Here is an 11,135-nt window from a genome sequence, read left to right as displayed (position 1 = left end):
CCCGAGACTTGGGGGGCGCGGAGGTTCCTTAGCGTTTGGGGTTCTGGCTTCTCAGCGGCTCCTCTCGAGCTGGATCTCGACCATCTGCTGCCTGCATGGGCCCGAAGGGCGCCTCGGCGCTGAAGCGTTGGTAAGTCTCGCCTAGGGATGCGGACTTGCTTTTGGATGTTGGTGTTCCCCGGGGATCTCGCATTCTCGTGGCTTCCATCCCCAAATCTCTCTCGCCAGCCCAGACGGCTCTCCTGAGCCCCAGGGCCAACTGCCTACAAGACATCTGCCATTGAATGTCCTAATGCCGATGTACACCGTGTCTCCCCACCCCCCGCCATGTACCTGTTGACCTTATCTCAAGTTCATCTGGCTCTTATCTCCCATGGTCCTTGTATAGGTGAGTGGCATCATCCACGACGCAACCCTGCCGACCAGGAAACTTCAACATCCCTGACTCCTTTTCCTTCTCCTTGCCAGTCCGGTTGCTCCCTGGGTTCTCCCTCCTTGGGGGACGTATTGTGGTAGAACACTCATAGTTAGTTATCATTTTAATGATTTCTAAGTGTAAAAAGTTCTGGGGCATCAAGTACATTCACAATGCTGAGTTATCGTCCTCACTGGTATACCTAACCAACTTTATTCTTGAGCTTGTGGATAGCGTTTTCTCAGGACTGTTCGTAGAAAAGGCATTTCTTTCTCCATCGACTGTTCTTGGCACCTTTGTTGAAAAATCAACTGACTATATATGTGAGGGTTTATTTCTGGGTCCTCTGTTCTATTGCATTGAACTATTTGTCTGTCCTAATGCTAGTCACATGTTTTTGTTTTGTTTTAAAATATATTTTTTATTGATTTCAGAGAGGAAGGGAGAGGGAGAGAGAGAAATATACATGATGAGAATCATTGATTGGCTGTTTCCTGCCCGCCCTCTACTGGGGATGGAGCTGGCAACCCAGGCATGTGCCCTTCACTGGAATCAAACCCGGGGCCTTTCAGTCCGCTGGTGGACACTCTATCCACTGAGCTAGAGCTGTAACGTAATGCTTTAATTGTTGTCATTTTGTACTATGTTTTTTGTTGTTAATCCTCCCCCAAGGATGTTTTCTCTGTTGATTTTTAGAGAGTGGAAGGGAGGGAGGAAGGGAGAGAGAGAGGGGTATAAGTAGAGAGAGATTGGTCACCACCTGCACTCTTCCTCACTTGCAGCCCAGGTAAGGACCATCCACCAGCAATGGAACCCGTGACCCTTCCGTATGCTGGCCAACACTTTAACCACTGAGCCACACTAGCTAGACTGTAGTAAGTTTTGAAGTATAAGTCTTCTAACTTTATTCTTTTTCGAGATTGTTTTGACTGTTCCAGGCCCCTTGAAATTCTATATACAATTGAGAATCAGATTTTACATTTCTGAAGAAAAGGCTGTTGTAATTTTGATAGAGATTGTGTTGAATCTGTAGATCACTTCTGGTAATATAGACAACTTAATATTTTTAAAAATATATTTCATTGATTTTTTTTACAGAGAGGAAGGGAGAGAGATAGAGAGTTAGAGAGAACAGCTGCCTCCTGCACACCCTCTATTGGGGATGTGCCTGCAACCAAGGTACATGCCCTTGACCGGAATTGAACCTGGGACCCTTCAGTCCACAGGCCGATGCTCTATCCACTGAGCCAAACTGGTTTCGGCTGAATAATCCTTTATTATACTGTTGGTGTTGGGGAAAATGTACTATGTAAATTGGAAAAGAATGTGTATGTATTCTGTTGTTGGATAGATTGTTTTTTTTATATGTCTGTTGTATTTTGTTTATTATGATGTTTAAGTCCTCTACTCCCTTACTTATCTTCTATAGGTTCTTTTATTATTGAAAGTGGGGTATTGAAGTTTCAACTACAGTAGAACTCTTTATTTGTCCCTATAATTCTGTTAATTAATTAATTTATTTATATTGATGTCTGTTATTAGTGTGTAAAAGTTTATAATTTTTATCTCATGCTTTATTGAACCTTTTGTTAATATGTAATGACCTTTCTTTGTGGTTGCCATGAGAATAACACTTAGTAGCCCAAAGTTATAACATTCTAATAGAATTGATACCAACTTCAATACCATACAAAAACTCCTACTGTACAATTCTGTCCTCTCTTCCCATTAATGATGTCATAAATTGCATCTTTAAACATTTGTGTCCAATAATATAGATTAATATTTTTATGTATTTCTCTTGTAAGTCATGAGGAAAATAAAAAGTGGATCTACAAGTCATGATTAAAGTAATACTTGTGGCGAAACCCATTTGGCTCAGTGGATAGAGTGTCAGCCTTCGGACTGAAAGGTCCCAGGTTCAATTCAGGTCAAGGGCACGTACCTTGGTTGTGGGCACATCCCCAGTAGGGGTCGTGCAGGAGGTAGCTGATCGATGTTTGTAACTATCTCCCTTCCTCTCTGTAAAACATCAATAAAATATATCCAAAAAATAAACCATAAAAATACTAGAAGCATCCACAGGCAGCAAAATCTCAGACGTATGCCAAAAGAACTTCTTCACTGATACTACCCCTAGGGCAATGGAAGCTAAAGAGAAAATAAACAAATGGGACTACATCAAAATAAAAAGCTTTTTTACAGCAAAAGAAACCATCAACAAAACAACAAGAAAGCCCACAGTGTGGGAGAACATATTTGCAAATGATACCACTGATAAAGGTTTAATCTCCAACATCTACAAACAGCTTATACAACTAAATAAAAGGAAGATAAATAATCCAATTAAAAAATGGGCAATGGACCTAAATAGAACATTTTCAAAAGAAGACAGAAGGAAGGCCAAAAGGCACATGAAAACATGCTCAAAGTCACTAATTGTCCGAGAGATGCAAATCAAAACAACAATGCGGTACCATCTCACACCTGTCAGAATGGCCAACATCAACAAATCAACAAACGACAAGTGTTGGCGAGGTTGCGGAGAAAAAGGAACCCTCGTGCACTGCTGGTGGGAATGCAGACTGGTGCAACCACTGTGGAGAACAGTGTGGAGTTTCCTCAAAAAACTGAAAATGGAACTCCCATTTGACCCAGTAATCCCACTCCTAGGAATATATCCCAAGAAACTAGAAACACCAATCAGAAAGGATATATGCACCCCTATGTTCATAGCAGCACAATCTACAATAGCCAGAATTTGGAAATAGCCTAAGTGTCCGTCAGCAGATGATTGGATCCAAAAACTTTGGTACATCTACACAATGGAATACTATGCGGCCATAAAAAATAAGGAATTCTCATCATTTGCAGCAAACTGGATGGAATTGGAGAACATCATGCTGAGTGAAATAAGCCAATCAATGAAAGAGAAACACCACATGACCTCACTCATTTGTGGATAACAAAGAGCATTATAAACTGATGAACCAAAAGATAGATATAGAGACAGTATATCAACAAGTAAACTGTCAAATTACAGCGGGGAGGGGAGGAAGATCTGGGGGAGATAATAGATCAACCGAAGGACTTTTATACATGCATATAAGTATAACCAATGGACACAAAACTCTGGGGAGGGAGGGCATGTGTGGGAGGGAGGGTGGGGGGCAAAAAAAAAAAAAATCAATAAAATATATTTAAAAAAAAATATATATATATATCCAAAAAATAAAGTAATATTTGCTTTTATAATTGTTCATGTATTGACACTGAAAGGAGATACTTATTTTCTCATATGGCTTCTTATTACTGTCAAGTGTCTTTTCAGGTCAACCTGAAGGATTCCCCTTCACATTCTTGAAGGGCAGGTTCAGTGGTAACTAGCAGTAACAAACTCCCTTGCCTTTTTTTAAAATTAGGGAATTTGTTAATTTCTCCCTCATTTTATTGATTTTCAGAGAGAAGAAGGGAGATGAGGAGAGAGAGAGAGAGAAACATCAATGATGTGAGTCATTGATTGGCTGCCCACACCAGCGATCCAGAGATCCAGCCCACATCCTGGACATGTGACCTGGAATCAAACTGTGACCTCCTGGTTTAAGGGTCAGCACTCAACCACTAAGCCACACCAATTGGACTCTTCCTTTTTTTTGAAAAACAGTTTTGCTAGATATAGAATTATTTGTCAACACTTTTTTTTTTCTTTTTCTGTCAGCACTTGGAATATTATCAACACAATACTTTCTGGCTTTTATGGTTTAGGATGAAAAATTGGCTGTTTATCTTATGGATGGTCCTTTGTATTTCTTTCTTGCTACTTTCAAGATTTTTTTCTTTGGCTTGCTACAGTTTGATAATTATTCTTCCTTTTCTCTCTTCTGCTGGGATTCCCACAGGGGTATTTTGTTTCCCTTGACAGTGCCCAATAGATCCCTATGCCTCTATTCATTTTTCTTTCTTTTTTTCTTTTTCTGTTCCTCAGATGGAGTAGGAAATGCAAGGAACTCATCTCTCTACCTAGATAATAATTGTCCTGACAGAATCTCAAGGAACTATTTTGGAATTCTGGAGTCTATTTGAAAACTTGCATTTTCCAGGGAAAAGCTTGGTTGGTAAATTGAGCTTTATTTTAGTGTCAGCCTTCAGTGTGATAACACCTAACCATCTCCTACCCGTTCAGCTTGTGGCAGTCATCTTTATATTCAAGTGTGCTTGCTGGAGCCAGCATAGGAAATCAGAACTTTGTTCTCCAAATACTTGGCTTCTGTACTATATGACATATAACTTATGGTATGTGCTAGTTGAAAATGTTTGACTTTAATCCATTGAAACTTGAGATATAACTTCCAGTTATATCTCAAGGAAATAGAAGGTCTAGAGCAAGCATGTCAAACACAACAAATATTTTTGCGGTCCAGCTAATATAATAGTATGTAAGAAATGATTTAATAAAAATTTTGTAACTTAATTTTTACAATATCCTGTAAATACATAATTATTAATAACGAAAAAAACGTTACCTAAAGGCTGAAACTGATTTGGCTCAGTGGATAGAGCATTGGCTTGTGGTTCGATTCCCATCAAGGGCATGTACCTTGGTTATGGGCACATCCCCAGTAGGGGGTGTGCAAGAGGCAGCTGATCGATGTTTCTCTCTCATTGATGTTTCTAACTCTATCCCTCTCTCTTCCTCTCTGTAAAAAATCAATAAAATATATTTTTTTAAAAAGTTCACTAATTACTGATTACTGTAATCATGTTACACATATTTTCCTACTTGCCTTACTTGCAGGTGCATCATTTTTCTCCACTAATACTAGCAGCGAATATTTTAGCAGCCAATTGTCACGTCATTAGTATAGTACTGACTTGTTTGGTGTGCACACCACCAAATAATTTCACTTTTGGAGAACAAGAAAAATAGGTTTATTCGTGTTGCGCTTATTAATTTGTGTAGTTATTCAGTCTCTGGTAAGTTAATGTTCAAGAAAAAATACTAACTTTTATTAAAATGTTCTATTATTTTATGTTAATGATTACTCATTTATTTCAGCCCTTTGTATTCAGCATGACTATCAAAATAAACCTACGTTTCTATGAAAATTGAAGCTTTTGTTTTTTTGCAGCCCACATAAACTTAAACCTTGTTTATATGGCCCATGTTAGCCTTTGAGTTAGACATTCTTGGGAGAGTGAGAAATTCAATGACCTTGAGGAAGCAACTATTTGGATTCAGAAGGTGCTTAAAGTGGTCTAATTTCTTTAATAAGCCAATGTCTTTACATTTTTTCCTTATGTGCTAGATTAAAAAATACTTGGGGACACTACTAGATGCAATATGTGGCCCTGGATTTGATACTAACTAGGGAAAACTAGCTCTTAAAAAATGTATTGCAGGTAACAGAAAATTTGATTATAGTTAGGTATTAAATGGGAAGATTTACTGAAATATTACTGATTTGGGAAAGCCAACAGGAAAAACATTGTTAGGTTGATATAAAATTTGAATATGATCTAGGAATTATATGAGAGGAAAATTGAAATAATGTATATGTTGTTCGTTAAATAAAGTAGATTTCTAGCCAAACCGGTTTGGCTCAGTGGATAGAGCTGTCAGCCTGCTGACTGAAGGGTCCCAGGTTTGATTCCTGTCAAGGGCATGTACCTTGGTTGTGGGCACACCACCAGTAGGGGGTGTGAAGGAGGCAGTTGGTCAATGTTTCTCTCTCATTGATGTTTCTAGCTCTCTATCCCTCTCCCTTCCTCTCTGTAATAAATCAATAAAATATATTTAAATAATTAAAAAAATAGATTTCTATACTGTTTCCTCATTTTGAAAAACAATTATGATGACACTGAAGGATGTATAAAAGTATTAACATTAGTGGTGGGAATGTGATATTTTTATTTGTTATTTTAGCTTGTGTGTATTTTTTTCTAAGATATACTATTCTGTAATAAAATTTTGTTTCAAAATTTTCTCTTAAGGTTTACATATATGTTGGGGTGTACATGAGTCAAGAAATACATGTATGGTCACCAAAATATTAAAAGTGGTTGCCAGGAATTTACTTTCTTCCTAATACTGTATGTTTTAAATGGGTATTATTACTTTATAAGTGTATAAGGAGAAAAGGAACAAAACTATTTCTGGAGGGAGTTTAACGAGTCTATTGTGACAGACAGGTCACAAAGAGTGCTTAATAACACAGCTTTCCTCTGGTTGACTTAGATTCAATATCCATAGGAAAAAATTGGGAATGAGTCAAATTCACCAGGAAAAGAGCATATGCTATTGGAATTAAAAAAAAAAAAAGTAAGAAAGAGTTTGTAGCATTATTTTATAAATTATCAAGACTGAAATAGCACCTTTAATAATCATTGTGTTTTTTCCAACTACATTGTAAATTTATTCAGGACAGGGACTTCAAAATGCGTTACATTGTCATTACTCTATATACTACTTTTGGACGATTTTCAAATAAAATTCCAACTGCATTTTTTAGTAACACTGAAACAACCTTGTTCATTTCTGCGCTACTTTGTGTGTCTCTTAATAATCTTACGGCCTTGGACAGTCAGAAGTTTTATTTCTAGACTGAATTCTGTAACTTAGGTTGGGCTCCTCTGTAAAACGAGAAAAGTCAGATTCTCATATGTTTGTAGTAAAGCCAAATAAGATATCCTGCACCCATCACTATCCTTGGCACCTTTGTGCCTTCTCAATAAAGGCCAGGTGAGTTGACTTAACACTGTCAAGCGCCGCTTTTGAAAAAGTATTCAACGTGAAAGGTGAACAGAAGAGTCCCTGGTCAAAAGGTACTACCCAGCCTGCTTCCTCTCACTCTTCCTCCTAATTTCTTAGTCCAGTCCTGCTTTCAGTCCCTGCTGCAGCCGCACAGCCACTACCTGTCCAAGCCCAGCCAGTGGCTGCTTGTCTCCAGTGCAGACTCCGCGCAGGCGCAGACTCTCGGGGCGGGCCTAAAGCCCAGGTGGGGCGTCGAGGAGAGGAAGTACGCCCTCGCCGCTTGTTGTTGGACCAATGGGGCGGCGCGGTTCAGCCGCGGACCAATGACACGGGGCGGGAGGCGGGCAGAGAGCGGAAAAAGCAGCTCTCACGTGAATAGGGGGCGGGGAAGACGGGGGCTGGGCAGCTAGGGAGGCCCAGGCGACGAAGCCTCCGGGACGGCGAACGGCCGGCGGTGGAGGAGGAGACGGCGGGTCGGGTAGGGCCGCGTTTCCCCTCCCTTTCCTCCCTCTACCAAGCCAGGGGGTCTCCTCTGCTAGGAGCCGACCCGTGTTCCCATCCCGCGGGCCTGGGCTGGCGGCGAGCCTGCGTTCAGCTCCCTGGAGGAGCCGTGTTGTGAGGGGAGCTGTGATTGGGGGGAGGGGAGGCTGCGGCGGAGGGGAGAGGGCGCATGCGCAAGTGGGAACGCTCGCGGAGCCCCTGCCCGAACCGGTTCCCCCTGTCTTGGGTGGGTGTCTGTCTCCAGAGCCTTCAACTTGTGGCCGTCCCTCTGGGCCCGGAGCAAAGCCGGTTTGGCTTTTGACTTGAATGTTTCGGTCCAGGTCCTGTGTGGGAATCTGGCCTTTCCTCCGCCTCAGTTTCTCCCTGTTGCCCCCAGGGCCCGTCTCTGACTGAGGCTGGCCTCGGCCCCGGCCCGTCTTCCTGGGCTGCGACTAATCGGAAAGACTTGCTGCCTTTTGGTCTGGATCTGCCATCTCGTGTTGGCCTCACAGACTCATTTTCCCCGCCTAAACTTGAAGTGTCTGCGGCATCCCACTTGTCCCATCTTCTTTAAATCTCTGCTCCCAGTATTTCCTTGCTGTCCCTTGATTCTCAGCAAACTTGGGGGTTTTAGGTGTTAAGTCAGAAAATAATCAGCCTCCCAAGTATTCGCTGTCCATTGCCCGGTAGTACTTTGGTCAGTATCCTTCAGCCTGTTACCATCTGCACCTGCTTTTGCAGGCATTTCCATGCTAGGGTTACTCGGAGGTTCTTTTATATTGGAAGCAAAGTAATCATGATACTGATCCTCACACTACTAGTTCTCCGTTAGTTCAAAATCCTGTTCCAATGTGAGAGATGTTTTAGCTTTTGCTATTTTTTATCAATGGCGGGGGGCGGGGGGGGGGGAGGGACACACACACACACACACACAAAACACTGCCAGGGACAGGTTTCATAATTATTTTGTTATTTTCACTCTAATAAACACCTGTATTCACATATGTGTAACTGGAGTAGTAAGTCCAAAGCGCGGGCGTGTGTGTGTGTGTGTGTGTGTGTGTGTGTGTGTGTGTGTTTCCAGCTGCTTTGTTTATTTAGGAAGTAAAAAACAATGGAGGGTGACTTGAACTGTGTCACATTAAACTGATGTTTGCAAAGTAGTTGAAGAAAAGCTTAGTTGCCAAGGAAGTGCACATTTAACTTAAAAAAAAAAAAAAAAGGACCTGTTGGTTGAGAGTGCTGTTTTATATATTTTGAAGGCTTTTAAGTAGTGTTTACTAAGGGAGAGAATTCTTTGTAGAACTCAGTTTGCTTTAGTAAAATTTTCATCCATGATTGCTTTGTATGGCTGACATTTAAAATTTGTAAGTAGCTTTAATAGGATTTATCAACTCAGGTTTGTAATTGAACTGTTGTTATTTTTGGTACATTTCCTTTTTGTTGTTTTAGTTTTATAATTCAGTTTACAGTTAATTTACTCGTTGGTGTTAAAGTATGTATTTGCGTGGATAGTTAACCTATAACTATGTACACATTTTTGGTATTTTTGGCATGGTGTTCTATTAGCAGTTTACAGGTGCTTAATCTGAATTAAGAGGTAATTTAGTGATACTGTAAAAGTGAAGACACCTGCTTCTTATCTTTTCTACTGCATATTGAAAGAAGTGTATTCTGCATGTTATTTACATGAGGGCGACATGATTTCCCACAAATATATATAAACTTTATAGCCCAGATTCTTTAAAGAAGTCATTGTCTTTTATTGAGTATATTTCCAGCTAGACTTGGCAGCTCAGATTCTTTTAAAGAAGTCATTGTCTTTTATTGAGAATGTGTCCAGCTAAAATAAAGCCTACTTTGAAGGTCTCATCATTTCAGAGTAATTGTTTTAACAAGTGACCTTTGACTGAAGGCTTCAGAAAATTATTCATTTAAATTGGTGCTACTGTTGAGTGTGCTGAGGTTTGGACATAGGCTGCCTATTATATTATCTGTGTAATTTTCATTATAACCCAATATCATTAACCATTTCAAACATGTGGAATAAATGAATAAAACTCATATCTTTCTTGGTGATAGAGCTCAAATATTAAAGAAATACTAATTTAATCAACACAGATAACTCACAGTTGGGCATGACATTTGGGTGCTTTGTATGTAATTGCCTTGTTTTATTTGTTTTCCATAGTTGGGTCCCAAAGAAAGTCCAAGGCTAAAATAGTCATGTCCATTGGTATATATGAAAAAAACCAGTGTTTCAATTTAACAGCTGTTTCATTTTGCAATAATTTGGTCACCTTGTTCTGTCCCTCTGCCCCCTTGTTTTCGGATCAACCTCAGATCATTATTCTTTAAAAAACTTGTAAGTCAAAACAATATTAGATAGACATTTAAACTTATATTGTAACCTCTTTTGTTGACCCTAACAGCTGTTTCTCTTTGTGTGCAAAGACTGTCTGACCAAATATGGCAGTTTGCAAGTCATTAACACTTCAGTTTATAGAATTTAGCCTGGTAAGTTTTTCTCTTTCCAAAACAACTGTAATACTTTGAGTTAGTCAACAGTGAGAATTTCTTGAAGATGATTCTTTATATCATAATAGAGTTCTATAAGGTCTAACTTCTCCCTACCCCAATCCCTTTTTCTATGGATCATTAAATAGTAAAAGTTAAACTTGTTTTCAAGTTCATGCATGACGTTAAATAGTGTATATTATCTTAGCCTTAAAATGTGAAGGAGGCCCTAACTGGTTTGGCTCAGTGGATAGAGCGTAGACCTGCAGACTGAAGGGTCCTAGGGTCGATTCAGGTCCAGGTTGTGACACATCCCCAGTAGGGGGTGTGCAGGAGACAGCTGATCGATGTTCCTCTCTCATGATGTTTCTAACACTCTATCTCTTTCCCTTCCTCTCTGTAAAAATAAAAATATATTTTTAAAAATGTGAAGGAGTATATCCTAACTATATGGTTATGCTGTTCTATTTGGAGGTTTGCAGTAAAAGTTAATGCATGTGTATGTATCTCCAGTTAAGGTTGCATTAGCTTTTAGGTTCTGAATCACTACTCTCTGGGGTCTGTTCATCTTTGTGGTAATTTTTCTCCATACAAAAATCTGACATTTCTTAATATACTTAATATAGCAAGTTAGTTCACATGGTAACTTTAACAAAAAGTTATTTCTTAAAGCATAACAATAATTTGACTATTTTTGAAACTTCTTTTTCCCATTTCCCATTATTTACACATTTCAGTAATTATAAACATCAACCTATGGTTTTAATTTTCCATTTTCTGAGGATGACCTTTATAACAGGGAAAGAAACTGATATGCAGAATCTTTCTTAGGAGACATATTATAAATATCATCAAGGGTATTAGAAATAGCATTTAAGGCTAAATTGGATTGACTCTTGGGTATTTCTGTAATACTACTGTAGAAAAGAGCCTTGAGTTAATAATTTTATATTTTTACTGTATAGACAATAA

The 11,135-nt window shown here is 39.4% G+C and overlaps 1 protein-coding gene across 5 annotated transcripts in view; it reads left to right on the top strand.

The window, feature by feature from the left end:
* Window positions 1-19: 19 nt before the first annotated feature.
* The window catches only part of RABGAP1 (RAB GTPase activating protein 1), a 128,459-nt gene continuing 117,343 nt past the window's right edge, over window positions 20-11,135 (top strand). For 3 of the 5 annotated variants that reach the window (XR_014796431.1, XR_014796432.1, XM_084899938.1), the window contains exon 1: window positions 7,551-7,644. The gene's annotated coding sequence lies outside the window, so the exon portion shown is untranslated. Of the gene's footprint in view, window positions 131-7,550; window positions 7,645-11,135 lie in introns of those variants that run through there. The other 2 variants (XM_084899939.1, XM_084899940.1) reach the window with 2 other exon arrangements.

The sequence above is a fragment of the Pipistrellus hanaki genome (genome assembly GCF_964339955.1).
Source record: "Pipistrellus hanaki genome assembly, chromosome: 11".
Taxonomy (NCBI): domain Eukaryota; kingdom Metazoa; phylum Chordata; class Mammalia; order Chiroptera; family Vespertilionidae; genus Pipistrellus; species Pipistrellus hanaki.
This window is presented reverse-complemented; position numbering and strand designations above follow the sequence as displayed.